Source organism: Canis lupus, chromosome 13, assembly GCF_003254725.2.
Source record: "Canis lupus dingo isolate Sandy chromosome 13, ASM325472v2, whole genome shotgun sequence".
Classification (NCBI taxonomy): Eukaryota; Metazoa; Chordata; class Mammalia; order Carnivora; family Canidae; genus Canis; species Canis lupus.
The window spans coordinates 2309561-2333048 of record NC_064255.1 but is presented as its reverse complement, the minus strand read 5'-3'; the positions used below and the strand labels follow the sequence as shown (position 1 = coordinate 2333048).

General features: G+C 38.2%; 1 protein-coding gene across 2 annotated transcripts in view; it reads left to right on the top strand.

The window, feature by feature from the left end:
- The first annotated feature begins 688 nt into the window (after window positions 1–688).
- Window positions 689–23488, top strand: part of RNF19A (ring finger protein 19A, RBR E3 ubiquitin protein ligase) — a 52392-nt gene continuing 29592 nt past the window's right edge. For both annotated transcript variants that reach the window (XM_025450141.3, XM_025450140.3), the window contains exon 1: window positions 689–829. The gene's annotated coding sequence lies outside the window, so the exon portion shown is untranslated. The remainder of the gene's footprint in view (window positions 830–23488) is intronic.

Below are 23488 nucleotides of genomic sequence, written 5' to 3'. Positions count from 1 at the left end.
GCGGAGGAGCCAAGGCGAGGGGGCGCCGCCCCGGCGGGGAGGACGTTTCCACGAGGAGGGCCGCAGAAACTCGCAGCAACGTCCCGGGCCTTGCTCTCTCCTGGGGCTGCCCATCTAACAGGTGAACCGTGAGAGCACAGAGGAACGAATCCTGAGCTGCGTGCGGAACACCGGGGCCACGGCGCTCAAGCCCAGCATCCAGCAGCACGAGGGAACTCCAGCCACGCCACCCACCCCCAGAGGCGACGCCTGCGCCACAGCCCCGCCCGCTCGGGGCGAAGTGCCACGGCCGAGCGGCAGAGAGGGCGGCCGACCGGCCCTCGCCGGGGACTAGCGGGAAGGCCGCCCTCCCAGCCCCCCGGCCGCAGGTGGAACGCGTTAAGCCGGGCCCGGGCGAAAGCGCGCGAGCGGACCGCTGGGTCCCAGCGCCGCCTGCGGCTGGCCGGGTGGGCGTGACGCCATGACGCACGGCACGCGGGCGGGCGGCGGGGCGCGGCGCGGCGCGGCGCGGCGGGGCGGGGCGGGGCGGGCCGGGGCCGGAGGAAGCAGTGGGAGGAGGAGGCGGGGACAGCGGGGGCTGAAGGAGGGGGAGAATGGCAGTTGGGGCGCTGGTTCCCGGGAACAGCCGTCAAGACAGAACTGCGGAGGAGGAGTTCGGGAAAGCGGCCGTCGGGACCCCTCTTCTGCGTTCCCCCCGCCCCAGCTGAGAGGCGCCTCGGCGGCTCTGGGGAACCCTCCTCGGTGCCTCCTCCGGCCTCTGCCGCCGCCGCCGAGGGATGGGCCTGCTCACCCGCACTCTGGCGCCCGCCGCCGCCCCGAGGCGTTGAAGGTACTGGCGGCTCGGGAGGAGGTCGCGCCTGGGTGCGGGAGGGCCGGGGCGGCTCCCGTTTCCGACTCCAGGCGCTCCGGCACGACCGCTGCCCTCGCGCCCCTCCCCGGGACGGAATTGGATTCAGAAATCCCCCGGGAAGGCGCCCCCTCTCGGGCTCAGCCCCGGGAGTCGGGCCAGTCCTGGGGTCAGGCCGCGGGCTGGTTCCGCGTCCCCCGCGCGGCCGCGGCGCCGGCGCCCCCCTGGCGGCGCAGGCTGAGGCCGAGCGTGGGATCCGCCCCGCGCTCTGCGCGCCCGGCCCGGGCAGTCGGTCTGTGGAGTCGGCGCCGGACCGAGCCGTGCCGTGACGGGCGGAGGGCGCTCCCTGCGGTACCGCCCGGGCCGCCGCCGCCGCCGCCGCCGCCGCCGCCGGGGGAGGCCGCGGGGGAGGCCGCGGGGGAGGAGCGCATTCCTGACGGGTGAAATCGGCTGTAACGGGACCGATTTCCGGGCCTCGCTGCGAAGTCAGAGCTGGGGCGAGAGCCCCCGACCCCTGCTGCAGGAGGCTCCAGGGAGGGGTGCTTGTACCGGGAAGGTTCACCCCGCCGAACTGCCAACCCTTCCAAAGGCAGAAATTAAACATGTGGAAAAATGGTGTTTCCTTGGGGTTAAAGTATGTGTTAATAAGGGGTCTTCCGGGATTGTCGCCCGCTTACCAAACCTTCAGGGAGTACCCGGCGAGGGACGCCACTGTTTTTAATTTCTAGTTTTCTGTGTCATCTGGGTTTCCCTCTCGTTGCTCTTTCCCCCCATTTCCGTTAATGGGAAGAAGAAAAAGAAATTTAGGGTTCATTAACCCCGCGACAAGGGCAGTAAATAAAAGAGGAGAGAAAGGGAGAAAGAGAGGTCGTAAGTTTTCCCATTGGTCGTTAAAGGTGGAAATACGCGAACGATGCCTTATTCAGGTTAATATTTACTCAAAACGTTGCAGAATGTTCTGTCGGAAAGGACAGTGTTTCCGTGCTGCTGCGATTTTCAAACCCGGGTGTTGACTAGAAATGCTAGTTTTGAATGCTAGTAAATAAATAGTAGAGGCATAAAGCAGCCTTTCACCATGGTTGCCTTAGAATGTTTGCGATCTCTTCTTTCCGTTCCACCTTTTTTTTTCTTTCTTTTTATAAGAACATGGCTGTCTTACTCATTTTTTTAAAAAAATATTTTAACCTAGATTCCTTGACTCTTGGCTATATGAAGGATGACGGTATGCTTTATTTTCATTTTCAGTTTGCCAATTAACCATCTTAACAGGCAGCTTTCCACTTCTGTTTATAATTCAAGCTATTACCGTATTTGCCTTTTTGTGCTTCTTTAACACCCAACTGACTGAAATGAATTAAAACGTAAACACTTCTCTCTCTGTGGAAAATGGTGAGGATCTATTGTTAACTCTTACTTTCAAATGTTCTTCCCTCACTACTTGGAATTCCATGATAAAGATTTGGAATTAAGGCTTGGGACTTAATCAAATTATGTAATAACAGCAACAAACCTTTTTTCTTTAATATTCTTTCTTATTATTGTATACAATATAACTGAAGTTTAAATTTCATGCCTCCGTGGAAACTATTTTGATGTCATCACAAGGTGTCTTAGGGGGAAAAAATTACACTTGGCAACTAATGGTAAAGTGTTTTTTTCCAATATTGTTGACTTCCAGGAGGATTCCAGTAAGATTAACTTTTAAAACTGCAGCATGTTTTAGGAGTTGAAACACAACCCAAGTCTCCAGACAGTAGCTACTTAAAATTTTGTTTCATTTGGGGAAGGCCTGGATTGATCATTAATTAGTTTATATAAAGAAGAGTCCCTTTTACATATCATCTAACCAGTGTTAAATTTTCTTTTTAAAATTTTCATGGTGATTTGTAGAATTTGGGGTGCCTCTTTACTTGACTAAAAGAAACCATATATATGGTTTTTTCTATGTAATGTACGAGACTAAGATTAGTATCTTTTTAAAGACACTTTAGCATCTTAATGGAAAAGAAATGCATTGCATAAATTTGAAGTAGGAAAAGTAATATTTTTGCAGTTGTGAATGTAAGACACTGGGGCCATTCTCTTTAATGGGATCAGATTGAAAGATACTATTTGTTCTTTGTGGGGTTGGTAGATAGAATTAAATATAGGTGATTTGAAGCCAACTTTTTAAACATTTGAATCTCATGTATTTTGGCAGATTCCTATTTTATCTTAGACAATTTAGATTCATCACAGAAATTCTTTGGTTTGTAATCATCTCCCACCCTCCCAGCTTTGCATTGCTTTGCTTTTTTTATCTGAAGGGCACTGAGGATTGAAAAATGCAGCTCTCTGAGTTTATCAAGGGGGAGGAGGGAGAACAAATAATTGTGATAACGCGTTAAAGTTCCTAGTCTAGTGCTGGGCACAGAGTAAGCTGGGAATAAATTTTGTTATATTTACATCTGAATTGCCTCTTTATATTCTCTCTTTAGGTTAAAAAGGAGATTTTAAGAAATTGTTTTCCTGATGCTACTAACAAGTGACGATTGTAAAATGCAGACTGACTTTGCACTAAGCATTATGCTCTTTAATTGCTTGAGGCCCATATGAAAAATAGGCCATTTTGGGTTGAAGACCAAAGAAAAGTTGAATTATAAACTTAATACTTGATTTCATTGTATTGGGCTTGTTAGCACTAGTAGTTTAATGATTGAAAGGACTCATCATATAAGAAGTACTTTAGCTTGAAGATTTTGGTTTGACTCCTTTTTAGCAAAATGCTGATCTGATTACTTACAGAGAATAGCTATATTTTTGTTAGGCAAAAATGTTTTTTCCAGTCAGGAGTAGTTATTTTTTTCTGCCTTTTTTTTTTTTTTTTTATAACAATTTTTTGTTTGCTGGTAGATGTATAACATTGAAACAACTATGTTTATAACCACACCTGCACAGTTAAAGACTGAGGAATAATATTACTTTGCTAAACACATCTGTATTTCAGATGGTGGTAGACTTCAAAAAAGGCAATGAAATCATTTTGGGTGTTTAAAACTTGGGTACTTCATTTGTTTCTCAATAGCTATCGTATGTCAGTAATACTTGCTCTATGGGGTGGGGGGAAATTACCACCTTTCGATAAAGTAGTTTTGTTGGTATCACTTTCTTTGTAGCTGTCCATAAAACCTGAACATTTAGTTTATTGGTAAGTTTTTTTTTTTTTTTAAGATTTTATTTATTTATTCATAAGAGAGACAGAGAGTGAGGCAGAGACACAGGCAGAGGGAGAAGAAGCAGGCTCCATGCAGGGAGCCTGATGTGGGACTCTAACCCAGGACCCCAGGATCACGCCCTGGGCCGAAGGCAGGTGCCCAACTGCTGAGCCACCCAGGGATCCCCTATTGGTAAGTTTCTTGAAAGCAATCCCGTTAGCCTTAAAAACATATATTCTTGACCTATTGATGTTACCTAGTATTTTATTTTAAAAATCATTTGCTAAAGAAATACTACTAGCTAATTTGTTTTAGAAGTCCTATTTGGAATAGTTTTCTTATGTGAAAGCTTCAGTAGGACAAAACTGAGGCTTTGTTTTAGTTCTTAAGTTTGTACATTGAAGTATGAAGCAAAACCCTACAGAAATCACCAAGTTTAAGCCCAAAAGAAACTTCAAAACCTCAGTCTTGGGTCCAAAAATTGGAATTGGCTGCCTAATATTATATATACTTTACATTTTCAACCTCTTTCCTTCTTTGGAGACCCCTGAAAGTCTAAATAGCCCTGTTGTAATGTGAATAGCAGGCAAGTTGCCAGTTGAAGAGACAGTGTGGGAGAGGTGAGCCATAAAGAGGGAGCAAACTGGGATGCCTAGGGTAGCTCAGCGGTTGAGCATCTGCCTTTGGCTTAGGGCGTGATCCCAAAGTCCTGGGATCAAGTCCTGCAGCCGGCTTCCTGCATGGAGCCTACTTCTCCCTCTGCCTATGTCTCTGCCTTTCTCTGTCTCTCATGAATAAATAAATGAAATCTTAAAAAAAGGTGGGGGGGGGAGCAAACTAGTTAGAAGGAGGGAATCAAAAAACCAGGAAAAGCTATTGGGAATGTGATTAGGCTTCCAGATAAACACTATGTAGCATAATAATGTATCACAAAAATAGATACCAATTAATATTAGTTCTTTATATTTTATGATTTCTAAGTCAAGTATTGGCATTTGCTCCCCCAAACGATAAAGTATTCTAAAATTATCCTTATGCGTTACCATAAATGCGATAATATATGTGAAATGTGCATTAGAAGTGTAGGAGATAATTTAAATTACGATGATAGAGACCAATGTGTTCACTGTTAAGGTCTCAGCACTTAGTATAAAGCTTGACAGTAATAAGTCCTAACTGAATAAAGTATGTATACTGTAAGGTATCTATTTCATCACTTTCTCTACAACAATGCTGTCTGATAGAGTCTAATGTGAGTCATAAAAGTAGTTTGAGATTTTTTATTGGCTAAATTAAAGTGAAAAGAAACAGGTGAAACTAATTTCATAATACAACCCAGTGTATCCAAAATATTACCATTTTAACATGGGTTTTAATGAATGACTTTATATTCTTTTATTGATACTAAGTCTTTGATCCAGTGTGTGTTTACACTGGACAGTGTGACTCTAGGGGCATTTTGCATGAAATATATATTTCTTTAAACAGAAATTCTGTTAAATTAGATGCTTTAGATATTTAACTATAGATTCCTGGGAAACATCAACCTAAAGACCAGTTTGAAAAATCACTAATCAAGAGACAGATTGGGTCTCTTAAATTAATCACAGAGATAAAGAGTGAAATGACAAGGCTACAGATCTGGAACTGTTCGAGTCATGCTCAGGTACACCTGCTTGAATACCCATTTACTTTTCTCAGAATGTTGCAGTAACTTTATTTGGCTGTGGAACTTATCCTAGAGACACTAGTGTTCTAATTTAACCTCTGCATTTTATAAATGAGAAAACTATAGTCTGGAGCTACTCAGTCCAATGTATCATCACTAGCCATGTGAGGCTATTTAAGTTTAAATTAGTTAACATTTAAAAACATTCAAGTTTCAGTTCCTCAGTTGCACCAGTCACATTTCAGATGCTCTATAGCCATATGTGGCTACTGGCTACCGTACTGGACATTGCAGGTCTAGAATATTTCCATCATTTCAGAAAGTGCTGTTGGATAGTGCTGGTCTAAAGACACAGCTAATGTGGTACAAAGTTTCAGACCACTTTCTCTTGTCTTCTCGGGCTGAAATTTCATTAATGACCTGGTTTCTGAATGATCATGTTATTCTTTTTGTTTACAAATCTCCATTTGCTTCCCACAGATAAATTTCAAATTTTCATGGCATTGAAAGCCTTCCACAATCTAACCTTTAGTGTCTCACCATTGTCCATACTAAGTCAGTTGATCTATTTAGTAAATACATTAAAAAAAACATCGATAGTTTTGCCCCCATGACTTTTCCTATGCCTTTGTCTCTGCCTGGAATACTCTTTTCCACTTTCTCTCCTTATCTAAGGTCCTCTATTCTTTCAAGACCTGACTCCTGTCTTATCTCCACAAATCATTCCAGGTTGGCGATTATAAATAAACTGCTAAAAATTTTTCTAAGTGAGATATTAACAAGTTCCAGACATTAGGATGGGAACGTATATTTTGAGGGCCACTATTCAACCTACAACATGATTCCAGAAAGTTTTGATAAGGACATTGGTAAAGTGTATTATGTTTATGTAAAAAGCCAAAGGATATTATTCATCCATAATAAGGTTCTTAAATTTTTTTTTTTTTTTAATTAAAGGGTGTTCCTTGCTATAGGGAGACGTCTTTTTGATTTGGCTATATTTGACTATGTTTAACCATTTATCAGGTAACCACTACCATGCTTGATTTGGATGAAAGAATTAGTCATTGTAGTATACATAATGTATCTTGTGATGATAGGCTTTTCTAATTGGTTGTTTTATTTTCCGCCTTTACACCCACTTATCAGTCCACAATTTTACAAATGCCTATTTAAGAAGTGTTGGTTGCTCATAAACATAAATTGAAGGGTAGATTAGTTCACACACTGTTTACGTAGGTCAGAGATTTAAAATCTGGTGCTGCAATGGAACTAGTCACTTTTCCAGACATTTTATATTACAAGAGCCTTTTGTATTGATTTCTTTTCATTGTAACTGATTCCAATGTGTGAGGTAACAGGACTTCCCTATGCAGTAGTCTCATGGGAAATTTTTTTTTTTTTTTTTTTTTTTTTTTTTTGTTTATGATAGTCCCAGAGAGAGAGAGGCAGAGACATAGGCAGAGGCAGAAGCAGGCTCCATGCACCGGGAGCCCGATGTGGGATTCGATCCTGGGTCTCCAGGATTGCGCCCTGGGCCAAAGGCAGGCGCGAAACCGCTGTGCCACCCAGGGATCCCCAACTTTTGTTTTTATACTTAGACTTGCTATGACAAGTTACTAATAATGAAAAAAATTTCTTCTGTAACAATCTTGTCTGAGTTGTTCAGAGTGTTTCAAGACATACTTTAGTACTAATCCAATGAAACATTTATTTTATGGGCAGAGAAAAAGAGTGAAGCACAGTCATTCTGGGAGAATTGTAAAGCCAAGAGGTCTTATATCCTGACTTTCAGTTCAGCTTAGCAATTCCGGTTCAGTGACATATGTCTTCTGTATTTGGTCTCAAAAGACATGTCAATCAGTTAGGAGAAGACTATCTACTCATTCCACTGGATTTACTAAAACAAAAGAGTATACTAACATTTTAGAGAATTTGGAGCTATTTTTAAAACAAAAATTATTTATCTCAGAAAAATCTTAATTATCCACTTTTAACCCTAGAGTATGCTGTATATTAAAACTATGCAGTATATTTAAATTGTCGTCTTTTAGAACTAATGGACTTTTGACATTACCTGGTCCAGTCACTTCAACTTTCAGATGAGGAAATTGAAATTCAAAAAAGTAGGCAGACCTGGCTAAGATTTCAGACAAGGTTAGAATTTCCCTTCTATTACTCTGTAGCAATGAGTATTTTAACCAGTTCAAAAATCTTTTGACAACTAGATATCTTTTTTTTTTAATAACCTATTTTAAAACTTTTTTTTTTTTTTTTAACTTTTTAATGCCTCTAAGCATTCCATCATGCCTGGCATTTTTAGTGTTTCTGGGCACTTCGTCCGGCCCAGGATATCCTAACTATTTCCTATTGGTTTGCCCTTCTGAACAAAGAGGGTCTGAAATAAGCCAGCTAAAATGTTTTAATTTTTTTTTATTGGAAAAATAGAATGAATAGTACTTTTTCCTTGTGCAGCAGCTTGCTTTTTTTAATTGATTAATTAATATTATTTGTAATGAGTATTATTAAAACCACAAAGTACCTTTCCATTCTACCTCCTAAACAAGAATAGGCTTCAAAATAGGTAAATGTGGCAGGTGTATGTTTGTGAAGCTGTTTAAGAACTCTCTTTGGAGAGGCTTTGTGGAATGTGGGAACAGTTTACTCTGAACTTTCAGTTTCTTTTTCTGTGAAATTGTAGAAACTAATTAAAGGACAGAGCTTAGAGTAGCATAGTTGAGTCTTTCTAAAAAACTTGCTGAAAACTGAAACTTGCCTGTGCTAATAATCTGTTTGAATTACCCCCATTTATAAGTAGTTGAATCAAAATTATCTAATTTTTAATATTAGAACACTGAGGTAGGTTTGTAGCTGTATAAACATGAGACTAAAAACATTATTTATATTTACCTTAAAGAAATTAATGTACTATAATGATGTATTCCAAACTTCCGAATGGCTAACTTTTCTGATTATATTAGATGAGCCCTTTCTGAGCCAGCAGTTTATTTTTAACCTTAAAGTGTGACATTCCAAATTTTATTCTGTAGGTGGTTTAGTTACATTTGTGCCATCTAGATATTTATAATAGTTTGGCTAATATTTGTTAAGTGGTTAATATGTACCATAGCCTATGCTGCATTTTTTTGTATATGTTATTTCACTTAATCCTAATAATCTTGTGGACTGTAGATATTATTACTCCTATTTTATAGTTGAAGAAACTGTCTTAGTAATTTAACCCAATTATCACACAGCTAGACAATAAGTGTTAGAGGCTGAACTTGAACTCGGACTGTGATTCCAAAGTCCATACTTTACTCTCTGGATAAAAAGTTGCTGTCATTACCCCACATTTGTGTAGTATTTAAAAATCCCTGCCACCTCCACCCCAGGTATTCTAAATTTTTATTTCATTTCCCCCCACTAAGGTAGCTTAAAATAGTTGTTTCTGAAACAACCCCAAAATCTCAAGAGCACAATAAAAGTTTATTGCCCACTCACACAAAGAACCATGTGGATGACTCAACTCCGGTATGCACATTTCTTCTGTCTTGTAACTCAGCTGCCCCTATGGCCTACTTGGAGTTACCACTAGGATTACTACATTCATTAAGCCAGTGACGGATGATTTAGGGACCAGTTCTGGAAGGGGCATACATCATTGCATTGGTCAGGACAAGACACATGACTACTGTAACAGCAAGTGGAATGGAAAATGTGGTCCTCCTATGTGCTTGGGAGGAAAATGAAAATGAAACAGGTAAGTATATATTATCATCTCTGCTACAGTTATGTTTTTCCCTGTTTTACAGATGATACAAACGGGTTGTTACTGAACCAAAGCCACAAAACCACTTGGTAGCAATAAATAGAACCCAGATTTCCGTAGAGCTGCATATAATATGCTCATGTTTCTGAGGAGACATTCAAATAATTTAAAGGCATTTAGATTGTATTTCTAGCATCATTGCTGATTCTTTCTCAGTGGACATCAAATATTTTACCTCTTTGCCCATTACATTTTAAATAGAGATAGTCATTGACTTTTTGAAGAATGATAAAAACATTTTCCAGTGGTAATTGCCATTTTAGGTGAAGATGACATAATAGCATTAAAAATATCTTCAATATACATCTTTATAATCAGTTCTGTGCATATATAATATTGATTACCTTTATTTGTATTATTTTATTTTTTAAATGTGATTATTTTAGGCCATATACATACCTCATGTTTATTCTTGCATTATGAACCTGAGACATTTGTTTTAGGGATGAAAGTGATTTTTTAACCTTCCCCCCAACTTAACTCTTTGGGAAAGAACTGTAACTTCAGATCTTAATGGGGGATATAAGTGTGTTTTAACTGAGCTACCAATTAACACAGATACAAATAAAATACTAATATAAATTACTGAGGGCAGAAAATTTACAGAAACTGATGTTAACTTTTACTGGCAAATTATATTCCAATATCTCAGCAGTAGCTGTTAACCTTGTGTTATACTTTAGACTCCTTGGAGAATCTCTTGAAAGCTATGGTTTCTGTCCCTAGAACACTTATTCATGATTTAGGATACCATTTTAGAGATTTTTGTGGATTTCTGTGAAGTCTATCCATGTATTAGCTGTTATTTTTAAGCATTTTTATGCTACTCCAAAAATTTATTACTGTGGCTATTATATTTTTAACAGATTGTGTGGGGGATCCCTGGGTGGCTCAGCGGTTTGGCGCCTGCCTTTGGCCCAGGGCACAATCCTGGAGTTCTGGGATTGGGTCCCACGTTGGGCTCCTGGTATGGAGCCTGCTTCTCCCTACTCCTGTGTCTCTGCCTCTCTCTCTCTCTCTCTGTATGTGTCTATCACAAATAAATAAATAAATAAATCTTAAAAAAAAAATTTACTAGTTCAGAGTTTTTATGAGTCTGTCTTACTATCATTTGGACAGTAAGAATTATGCCCAGAGCTTGCACTGCTATGATGGCTAAATTTGGCAGCTATATTGGGGGATAGATTTATTGAAGAAAATATAGTAATTTCAGATTTGAGGTTGGCAAAATGAATTATATAACTTAAAAACTTTAAACATTTAAATAATCTTTTCAATAACACCAAACCTTATTATAATAAACTTCAGTGATTTATCTCTGTTTAGAGAAAGCCATATATGAAAATCCAAAAAAATTAAATGCCTCAGAGTTCTCTTAATGAGATAATTCATGTTTACAAAAGCTCTATTTACTTTAGGCCAAAATTAGCTTATGTATGGACACATCATTTTTACTACATCACTTCTAGTTGTGGCCTGATGAAAAGATGGTTTATGATAATTCTAGTTTTTAGTAGTCAGTTACTACATTAAATTGTATCTAGCCATACTTAAATTTGATAGGCTATTGTTTGCAACTCTCTATATAGGAGATAGTATGGAAAGATAGATATTTCTTTTCTCACTGCCTTGGGAACCTTTTTTTTTTTTTTAAGATATTTATTTATTTATTTATTTATTTATTTATTTATTTATTTATTTATTATCAGAGAGCGCACACACGCACAAGCAGGGAGAGGGAGAAGCAGGCTCCCTGCTGAGCAAGGAGCCTAACGTGGGGTTTGATCCCAGGACCCTGGGATCATGACCTGAGCGGAGGACAACGCTTAACCACTTGAGCCACCCACGTGTCCCGGAAACCTTTATTTAATATTGGAGGAAGTGCAGAGCTAAATTTACCCCATTGTTTATTTACCAGTATTGATTCCTAAAGTTATGCACAGTGACCCAAATGAATGTTCTCTATACGAGATTGTTTGGTCAGATAACCAGCGATTCCTTTTTGTATAACTTAAATTGTCAGCTATTCATGGTGTCAGAAAACCATTCTTACAATGAAAAACAGAGTTGCCATCAAGGGTATATATAGTCTTTTAAAAAGAAAGCTTTATTTTGGGGCAGCCCAGGTGGCTCAGTGGTTTAGCACCGCCTTCAGCCCCGGGCATGATCCTGGAGACCTGGATTGAGTCCCACATTGATAAAAATAAAGCTTTATTTATTTTTTTTAAGATTTTATTTTATTTATTCATGAGAGTCACAGAGAGAGAGGCAGAGACGTAGGCAGAGAGAGAAGCAGGCTCCATGCAGGGAGCCTGATGTGGGACTTGATCCTGGGACTCCAGGATCAAGCCCTGGGCCGGAGGCAGGCGCTAAACTCTGAGCCACCCAGGGATCCCCCTTTATTTTATTTTTAAAGATTTTATTTATTTATTCAAGAGACACAGAGAGAGGCAGAGACATAGGCAGAGAGAGAAGCAGGCTCAATGTAGGGAGCCTAATATGGGACTTGATCCTGGAACCCCAGGATCATGTCTGAGGCCAAAGGCAGGCACTCAGCCGCTGAGGCACCCAGGTGTGCCTAAAAAGAAAGCTTTAAAATGGATTTTGATTAGTATTCGTTTAGATTATGGAACTACCATATATACCCAAATATGAAATTAATTTTTCTTTAAAAATTATGCTTATGAAGAAAAGGGCATCACGTTATTATAATTTAGGTCCTTGCAAAGTCACCCATATCATTCTTTGGAAAGACATGGTCTAAAATGTCTTTGTTCAGTTTTTTAGATGTACTAGAATGAAGATTCCACAGAATAGGAGCCTTGCCTATTTCTTTTTTGGTACTATATATCTACCACCTAGTAGAATATCTGGCACCTGATACACAATGGTTATATTTATTGAAAGACTAAATGAATTAATACTTATACAAGTTACTTATAGTAAAAGACAAAAAGTTTAGCATATTTAGTTATTCCTAGAAGCCATTACAGTTCCAAGTATTGGATAATGCAAGAATACCTTTTAAAGATCAGTTTTTAAAAGCAGTACAGTAGCTCTATTTTAGAGATAATGTATACTTTATGTTAGGCTAAGCTTTCCTATGACAACATCACATGCAGATTCAAGGATACTATATCTCAGAACTTAGTTGAAGATATCCTTTTGAAAACTGCCAGATGTTTAAAAAAATTTTTTTATACAGCTTTCCTCTTGAGGAAAAGTTGATGCAGCACAAGGCAACTGGAAAGCAAGCAGAAAACCAGGGTCTTAATGGTTTGAGTTGTCAAGGAGTAGAGTTTGGGAGTGAGAATGGCTGGAAATTGATAAATTCCAGAAAGGAGGGAGTTACAGGATGATAGCCTTAAAATCTATGAAAAAACTCCCCATCCTCTCCCAAAATACCTAGATGACCCTTGAATTGTTGATGGAAGATACCGTAATAGCTGTAAGACTGAAGATGCTAACTACAAATGTTACAGGTATCTTTAGCAGGGGAGACTGAATTTGGTTTTTGATTCCTGCCAAATTAAAGGGGCTTAGTAAACAATTGGTTCTTCAAGACTCATTCTAAAAAAGTGTAACCAGGCCTCCAGAAGTCCAACTTAATTAGCCATTGATTTAACTGCCTGATATAATGCAAATCCTCACTCTTCTGGAGATAAGAGACTCTGAAAGTCTCTACAACATATATATCATCCACGATATCCAGTTTATAATAAGCAGTTACTAGAATCAGGAAAATATGACCTACTGTCAACACCATCTCCCTCAAATGGTAGCAGGCCTTAATATTAGCAGAATTCACAGACTTTAAAGCAACTATAATATTTTCAATGACTTAAAGGAAGAAGCATGATAATGACTCAACAAATGGATAATCTGTGGAGAAGTGGAAACTATAAAAAGGGATAGACATTCTAGAACTAAAAAGTCCAATATCTGAAGTGAAAATTTCACTGACTGGATTTAACAGATTGGGGATGATAGAGGTAGAAGTTGGTGAACTTGAAGACCAGTAAAAATTTGTCAGTCTAAAGAATGAGAAGAAGCTTTACAAAAAATGAACAGAGCCAATGGGAACAGTATTGAACTAACATATGAATGGAGAGAAGAAACGGTAAAAATTATTTGACGGAGTAATTGCTAGAAAATTTACTTATATAATTTAAATAAATTTCAAATCCAAGAAGTTAAGTGAATCCCAAGCAGGATAAATATAAGGAAAACCACATCTAGGCACATCTTAAACTGCTGAACATCAAAGGTAGAAAGCAAAAATGGAATGCAGCCAAAGGGGAAAAAAAAGACAATGCAGAGGAATTAAAATATCAATGAAGGATGACTTATCAGAAATGATGGAGGTTAGGAAACAATAGAATGACCTATTTAAAGTTCCAAAAGGATAAAGCTGTCAACCTGGAATTTTAAATTCAGAAATATCCATAAAACATGAAGGTAATAAAAATGTTTTATCTGAACATTTTTCAGATAAAAATTAGAGAATTCATTGCAAGGAGACCTGCATACCAAGAAATGCTGTAGGATACTCTTCAGACTGAAGAGACCTCAGGTGAAATTTGGATCCTGAATTAAGAAGGAATGAATACCAAAATGGTAGATGTATTGATAAATAGATTTCGTCCTCTGAAAAGATTTTGTAAGCATTAAGAAAAGAATTTACAGAAGGCTTGGTAGATGGGACTAAATACAAATTTTCACCCTCTTCAAAATATTACAAAATTAGAGGGCAAATGTTAGTAAATATTGAATGTTTAAAATCAAAGAGGAACATTAGTGTTCTAGTGTGAAAATGGACCGAAAATATGAACAGATAAATAATTGAAGAAATAAAGAACAGTGTGAACAAATGTTTGATTTATTTACTAATCAAATAAATGGAAATTGAACTACTTACTGTTTTTTGCCACTCTGAAAAAGCTATTGAAATAATGTAGAATGTTGGTAAAGAATTCAGGGAAATAAGCACCTTTCTGACTGGTGGGAGTACAAATTGAAACAAAACGGTTTGGTAGTTTATTTCAAGAGCTTATTTTAGAAGTCCATACCATCTAGATAGTAAGAATTCATACACCAAAATGTAGCTTATTTAAATAGAGATTGTGGGTGAAAAAGAGATCATGATTCAACAACTGGTGTTGAGGTAACTGACTAGCTATTTAGATAACATCAAATTTTGATCTCACCTATTCCTAACATTAAAATGAATTGAAATGGATGAAAGATTTAAGCAAAAAGATAAACTATAGAAGTAACAGAAAGAAACATAAGAGAATTTTTAAAATATACTCTTGGAGTAAGCAAGATTCTTCCAAGACAGGTATAGAGCCCAAGACTCATAAAGAGAAAGATAAGTGATTTTGAACTCATTAAGAAAATTTGAAATACCTGTATTGGAAAATTGCCATACAATCAAGAACAATTTTTTAAAGTTTTGACACATAAAAGCAAGTGTTCTTTATATATAAGTAAGTTTACACATCAGTAAGGAAAATACCAACAGTGGGATATGAGCATGTGGTTAGGCCACAGAAAGTGAAATACAAATGACTTGTAAACATGTGAGAAATACTAAAAATATCATTGCCACCAAAGCAAATATCCCTCTTTGTCTCCTGGTCTCACATATAATACCAAATATATAGCTATTTAAATTAAAAAGCTTTTTATTCCTTATTTTCTCCCAACTTTACAACCTAAATATATATTGCTACGAAGCAGCTTAATAGCCTGTTATGCTTTTTAATACAGAATACAATATTTAAAATAGAAAGTTTTGTTTATCTTCTTTGTTGACTCTTTCCCTTGAATGTAAGATAGCGCAGGCTTCGCTAGCAACCAAAATTAGTGACCACTAGATGGGGCTCTGTTTATTTCCTCCTCACTTAAAAACAAACAAAAAATGACTTTGTATTTGACTGTTCTTTTCAACAATGCTAGTCATGTTGTTCCGTGCTACTTTTATTACATGCAAGTTTTTAGAGATGCTGAACATCTGGGTGTCAGACATTGAAAAGAAAAAAATTGAAATTAGAAGTTGTAGATACTTTTTGCTCTTATACTTAATCTTTAGACCATCAACACAAAATCGTTGGATTTTCTCTATATTTTAACCTTCTGAGAAGTAACAGAAGAAACCTAATTTTAGCTGAATAACAGAGGCAAAAACAGATCAAGAGTATAATGCAATTTTCTCTTGGGAAGTGATTGTCTGTAAACTTTTTTTGCCCAGCCTTCTGCATTTCCAGAATACTCTCTCATTCATTTTAAATCATTTAGCATGTGGGTGACAGTTGGGTGCTATCGAAGTGTTTGCGGTTAGGAGATGTTTACAATTGGGAGAAATCTTAAATCTATAGTTCTTGAGGTGACATGGTGTCAAGATACTTAACATGTTTTTTTTTTTCTCCTATAGCACTCCTGGGATAAAGGTTCTTATCTTTTCACAGTGTAAAAAGCTGAATATAGTAAGATTGTATTCCTTAATAAGGATTGCACAGTGATAGCAAACCAAAAGTAAAAATATAAACAGAATCGTCTCAGTTCCTCATTTCCACTTATGTGTGTTCTACATCATAATTTAACCAGAGTTTATTGGGAATCTGCTATAAATTACACATTGTTAGGCACCAGGATACAAAGTTTGTCTTATATTTCATCTCAGCTAACATTTAATATAGTGCTGTTTTGTTAGGTATTTAGCACATGTCAGCTTCACTTTGTTCCCCTAATATCTGTCTGTATGGTATCATCCATATTTTGTAGTTAGAGATAAAGACTCAGTGATATTCTTTATACAGGGATTTTGTAACTTAATGTAGCTAAACCAGGTCTTGACTCCCAAATTCTCCTCTTTTTTTTTTTTTTTTTTTTACATCCAGTATTGGATTTCTTTTTTTATTTGCCCCTCCAGATCCTCTCTTACCCCTTCTCTGCCTTGCTCTGAGCCCCAAAGGTAGTTGACTTGAACTGCCTCATTTGGTCTCCTTTGTTGGACTTAAGCAGTGTGAGGCATTGGCAGGGTATTGGAGAGCGACAGAGAGAAGCTGGATGTTATTCTTCCAGTTGCTATTGCACAACTTCTCTTCAGTAATTGCTCCCTCCTGCCCCTTCATTCCAAAGGGTGGCAGTGGGTTCCTGAGTACTTTGCCATCCCTGTTTGGTTCCTTTAACCCTGCCCACACTTTTTAAAATGTGCCCCTCAGTTACCTCTTTGAGAATACTTTGGTTTTTGCCAGGACCCTGACTGACACATACCACTTTTCTTAAACAATAGATATAGTACTATTTGTATGGATTTGAGCTTTCTGACTGTTCTTGTCTATCCTGTGTTTATAAATTGAGTGTTTAAAATCTGGTACATATTTTCATTTAAAACAGTATTGTAATTGTTGATCAGATGCTTCAACTAGAATGCTCAATTTCTGTAATTTTTACAAAGTATTAAAAATAGTGTGTCAAATTAGATGTATTTAATGAGTCAGCACAAAGTTACCAGCACTTTTACTAAATTTTTAGTCTACAAAGTTTTGACACATGTTAGTAGAAATACCTTTGTTTTTGGCCATTCCTATTTCATAATTCCTTAAATATTCTCAAGAGGTAGAAAAAAGTAGGGGCACCTCAGTTAAGCAAGCATCCAACTCTTGATCTCGGCTCATGTCATGATGTCAAGGTTGTGAGATTGAGCCCCGTGGCTGGTACTGCACTGACTGCACTGGGTGTGAAGGCTGCTTTAAGATTCTCTTTCTCTCTCTCTTCCCCCCTTCCTCCCCCTCCTCCCCCCAAAAAAGGTAGAAAAAGGTAAGAACCAAGAGATCTTGATGTTAAGGGATATGAACACTGAACTGAAGGTTAACACTGAAGGTTAGATGAGCAGATGTGAGTCTGTCCTTCTCAATACTAGACTTAAGTGCTGTTCTTCAGTTGAAGTCCATTGAAGGTCAGGAATTGGGCTCCTTTGCCAGCAATAAAACTAATTTCCCTAACCATTTTCTTTAGGGGCATGAGTGTGTAGCAGCAATTTGCAGTCTTGGTTACTTGTTGGAGTTATGCTAGACTGAGAAAGAGGGAAAGGAGAGACCTTTCTCATAGCTTAATTAACAAGTGACTAGAATACGTTGTGACATTGGTGTGACAATGATTATGATTGTAGATACTTAGTTGAAAATACATACTTTAGGATCTACTTGTGTTTTATTCTTTTCTATTTCAGTAACTAAACTCTTCTAGTATCTCTAATTACATCCCTGCTTTTATTTTGGGCATTCCCACTAAACCAATGACCATAACATTATGGAGCCCAACTGTCTTTTCAACCCTCATTACTTTATATTATCAATGCATTACAGCCTGACAAATCCTTGTGCTAGGACATCAGTTTATTTTTTATTTTTTTAATAATAAATTTATTTTTTTATTGGTGTTCAATTTGCCAACATACAGAATAACACCAACACCCAGTGCTCATCCCGTCAAGTGCCCCCCTCAGTGCCCATCACCCATTGCCCTCCTCCCCTTCCACCACCCCTAGTTCGTTTCCCAGAGTTAGGAGTCTTTATGTTCTGTCTCCCTTTCTGATATTTCCCACACATTTCTTCTCCCTTCCCTTCTATTCTTATATTCCCCAAATGAATGAGAACATATAATGTTTGTCCTTCTCCAATTGACTTACTTCACTCAGCATAATACCCTTCAGTTCCATCCACGTTGAAGCAAATGGTGGGTATTTGTCATTTCTAATGGCTGAGTAATATTCCATTGTATACATAAACCACATCTTCTTTATCCATTCATCTTTCGATGGACACCGAGGCTCCTTCCACAGTTTGGCTATTGTGGACATTGCTGCTCTAAACATCGGGGTGCAAGTGTCCCGGCGTTTCATTGCATCTGTATCTTTGGGGTAAATCCCCAACAGTGCAATTGCTGGGTCGTAGGGCAGGTCTATTTTTAACTGTTTGAGGAACCTCCACACAGTTTTCCAGAGTGGCTGCACCAGTTCACATTCCCACCAACAGTGTAAGAGGGTTCCCTTTTCTCCGCATCCTCTCCAACATTTGTGGTTTCCTGCCTTGTTAATTTTCCCCAATCTCACTGGTGTGAGGTGGTATCTCATTGTGGTTTTGATTTGTATTTCCCTGATGGCAAGTGATGCAGAGCATTTTCTCATGTGCATGTTGGCCATGTCTATGTCTTCCTCTGTGAGATTTCTGTTCATGTCTTTTGCCCATTTCATGATTGGATTGTTTGTTTCTATGGTGTTGAGTTTAATAAGTTCTTTATAGATCTTGGAAACTAGCCCTTTATCTGATAGGTCACTTGCAAATATCTTCTCCCATTCTGTAGGTTATCTTTTAGTTTTGTTGACTGTATCCTTTGCTGTGCAAAAGCTTCTTATCTTGATGAAGTCCCAATAGTTAATTTTTGCTTTTGTTTCTTTTGCCTTCATGGATGTATCTTGCAAGAAGTTACTGTGGCCGAGTTCAAAAAGGGTGTTGCCTATGTTCTCCTCTAGGATTTTGATGGAATCTTGTAGGACATCAGTTTAAAGAGCTTCCAAGATTGGGGATTATTAGAAATTGGAGATAATTCAAATTATGTCACTAGTACATTTACTGCCTTTTATCATCTCTTCCTTCTCTGAAATGGTGTGTACTATTCTATCATATAAATATCTAAGCTTTTGTGTATAATATCTTAATACAGTGGACTGATACTTCTCTTTGTTAACCTATTATGAACTAATTGGACCTTTAAAAAAATTGAAGGCAGCCCCCGTGGCGCAGCAGTTTGGTGGCGCAGCAGTTTGGCGCCGCTTGCAGCCTGGGATGTGATCCTGGAGACCCGGGATCGAGTCCCACATCGGGCTCCCTGCATGGAGCCTGCTTCTCCCTCTGCCTGTGTCTCTGCCTCTCTCGGTGTCTATGAATAAATAAATAAAATCTTTAAAAAATAAAAAAATAAAATAAAAATTGAGTACATATGTTCCTAGGAGGTATGACAGTGGAATAACAAGACTGATACTTTCTTGTGGCTAAGGAATAGTATCACTTCAGTAACAGTGTGTCATTTTAAGAAATACTCATTTGGCATTTGTTCATTATGTTTTATGTTCATGACACCATCTTGGCTCTATTGTATTAAATCACAAATATTCAAGTTCTACCTTAAAAACCTTATTTAAAAATTAAAGATAATTGGGAAAAAAGTGAACAAAATGAAGTTTCATCTGAGTTATAAAAGTTGAGTATAGTTTGGTTAGGAGGAGAGAAAAGGAGTGGCATTTCAGACAGGAGGAATGGCTGGAGTGAGATAATGGAGTTGAAGGATAGTTAAGACCAGCCCTAGATGCTGTGCAAGATGTGATTGTCTTATTTTCTGAGATAATTTTTGAAATGTTGATAGTGACTAGAGAAGTTGTTTCATGAAGATAACTGTAGGCAGATGATGGTACTGAGGCTGAGGTATCAGAACACCTGAATTTGACTCCCAATCATTTACTAACCTCACAATATTTACTCTCTCTGAACTTCAGCTTTCCTATCAAATAAGATTAATAATACCTATTTTAGAGTAGTGAGGTTTGAATTAAGGCACAGATAAAAAGGACTTCTAAACTCTAATATATAGTGGTATTATTATATGCAATATATTTTCCATTCTTTTTCCAACCTGTAGCCCAGACATTTATTTATTTTTATTTTTATTTTTTTCAGACATTTGTTTTAAAACTCAAATAGTAGGGGCAGCCCAGGTGGCTCAGCAGTTTAGTGCAGCCTTCAGCCCAGGGCCTGATCCTGGAGACCGGGAATCGAGTCCCCACATCAGGCTCCCTGTATGGAGCCTGCTTCTTCCTCTGCCTGTGTCTCTGCCTCTCTCTCTCTGTGTCTCTCATGAATAAATAAATAAAATCTTAAAAAAAAAAAAAACCCTCAAATAATATTTTTATCTTAATGGTGTGAACATTTCTGAGGCAGAACATAATACAAATTCATATAGTTGATAATTGATAGTTTACTTCAAAAAAGTTGAGTTCAGAAAGAATAGTACTATATTAAATCATGCAAATAATAGATTTTTATTTTTCACTGGAGAATGAAGTCAACTTTTTCTAAAAATAAGTTCCTGAATCATTGAAAGTTTTTTTTTTTAATTTCACACGTTTTGTCATCTGTTCAAATTGGCAGAATTTCTGTAGTACTTTTTTTTTAAGCAGTTTAGGATGTAGTCTTAGAAATCCTAAGTTAGCCAAAGTTCCCTTGATTGAGACATTCCTAATACTCTTCAGTTACATGCCTTATAGATAGTTCCATGGATTATTTCTGCAGAAGGATAGTCATTAAATTATGTGGATTTTTAAGTCTTTCATCAAACCTATGCCATAGGTTATGAGATACCTCACCGTAATCCTTTTAGGTTGACAATGACTAATAAGCTGAGTTGTTTTTGTTGGAACTTTTATTTTTTGTACCTAGAGTAATGAAAAACAAGGAGCCTTGTTTCAGAGGCAAAGCCCATGTAGTTTTTTTAAGTGAGAGTGTTTTAAGTCTCCTTAGTATTAGTGGTTCTTAATCAGAGTCTGCCACTAAATGACTGACCTAAATATAAAACACACAAACTCTGGAACCCATCCTTATTTTGATTGGTTAGCTTTAGGGCAAAATATGTTTCTTGTTAATTGTGGGGTTCAATTAGTTTTTGTTTTTTTAACTCTAGTAGATGCTTATGATACAGTTTTAAACTCTGCAGAAGGCAGAAAGTCAATACTAGATTGTATTCCTCAAGGTAGCCATTGTCAATGATTTAACATTTTTCCTGAAATTGCATATGTATATGTAATCCTGAGTAGATATGTTTTTTTCCATAAATGCCTTCATACACACTATTTTGCAGTTATTTTCTCAGCATTATGTAGAGAGTGCTTTCCATATCATTACACATACATTGTGGTTGGTTTAATTATTTTTACCAGTCCCCTGTTAGACACTTAGTTATTTTCAGGTTGTGTGTGGGTTTTTTGGTCTTGTTTGTTTCCATCAACTAAGCTGTAGTGAATTTCCTTGCACATTGTCTTTGCACACCTGTGTCCTTATATTTTCTGAAGGATAAGTTTTACACGTAGAATTGCTGGCTAAAGAATATTTCCATTTTGGGGTACCTGGGTGGCTCAGTGGTTGACTGTCTGCCTTGGGCTTAGGTCGTGATCCTGGGGTCCTGGGATTGAGTCCTACATCAGGCTCCCCTCATGGAGCCTGCTTTTCTCTTAGCCTATGTGTCTGCCTCTCAGTGTTTCTCATGAATGAATAAATAAAATCATTAAAAAAATTTCCATTTTATATTTAATAGATAATGCCAAATTGGTTTCCCCAAATAATGCTGATTTATACTCCCAACAGTATATAAGATGTATATTTCGGTACACTCTCACCAACCCTTCACAATCTTTGCAATCTAATGTGCACAAAGAGGGTGTATAATGTTTGAATTTTCATTTCTTTAGTTGTGATTGTTGTTAAAAACTGTATCCCTGTTAAAAACTGTATCCTATCTTTCTCACTTTTGTAATTCTTTTCTCCATTGTCCTTGTATCTTATGTGTGAAAGCTGTTTGTATAGTAGGGAAATCTGTTCATTGTTATACATGTTTTTATAATTTATCATTGTCTTTCTGTGTTATAGGTTTGGTGGGTTTTTTTTTTTTTTTTTTAAGATTTTATTTATTCATGAGAAACAGAGAGAGAGAGGCAGAGAGAGAAGCAGGCTTCTTGCAGGGATCCCGATGCAGGACTTGATCCCCTGAGATCATGTCCTGAACCAAAGGCAGACACTGAACCACTGATCCACCCAGGTGCCCCAGTGTGTTATTTTTTACAGTATAGAAATATTAAAGTTTTAGTTTTCAGATTTATCTTTACTTTGAGGCATATTTGTATATATGCACAATGTTTTAGGAGTATTTCCTAAATAGGATGTCACAGTTTGCCCATGTTATCCTACTTTAAGTATTAAGAGTACTTCTAGGGATCCCTGGGTGGCGCAGTGGTTTAGCGCCTGCCTTTGGCCCAGGGCACGATCCTGGAGACCCGGGATCAAATCCCATGTCGGGCTCCTGGTGCATGGAGCCTGCTTATGTCTCTGCCTCTCTCTCTCTCTCTCTCTCTCTCTCTCTCTGTGACTATCATAAATAAATAAAAATTAAAAAAAAAAAAAAAGAGTACTTCTAGAGGAGCCTGGGTGGCTCAGTTGGTGGAGCATCTGACTCTTGATTTTGGCTCAGGTCATGGGAATCAAGCCCCATGTCAGGCGCTGTGCTCAGCTGGGAGTCTGCTTGAGATTCTTTCTCCCTTTCCTTCTGTCCCTCACCCCCACCTCTGGGCATGTGTGCATGATCTCTCTCTCTCTCTTTAATCCTTTTTTTTTTTTTTTTTTTAACGTACTTCACTCTCACAGGGTTCTCCTTTGGAGGAAAAAAAAATATATGGCGATCTTAAAGTGTGTAGTTTGAAAAATTTCCCAGGTGATACTGTCAAAGTACCATTGGTTTACTACTTTAAGTGACCAATTCTTTTTTTTTTTAAAGATTTTATTTATTTATTTATGAGAGACACAGAAAGAGGCAGAGACATAGGCAGAGGGAGGAGAAGCAGGCTCCATGCAGGAGCCCGATGTGGGACTCGATACTGAGACTCTGGATCACGGCCTGAGCTGAAGGCAGACGCTCAACTGCTGAGCCACCCAGGTGTCCCGACAAATTCTTATGATAAGTTCCCCAAAATAGATTCCCTCTGTAGTTCCCGTCTATGATAAATATATTGCACTGTGGAGTAAAGAAGCTATTTTAAGTTGCAAGATAAAATAAAAACATGGAAGAAAATATGCAGAAAATTTTAGTAAAACCTACTGTTACACCCTATATTTTCCTCA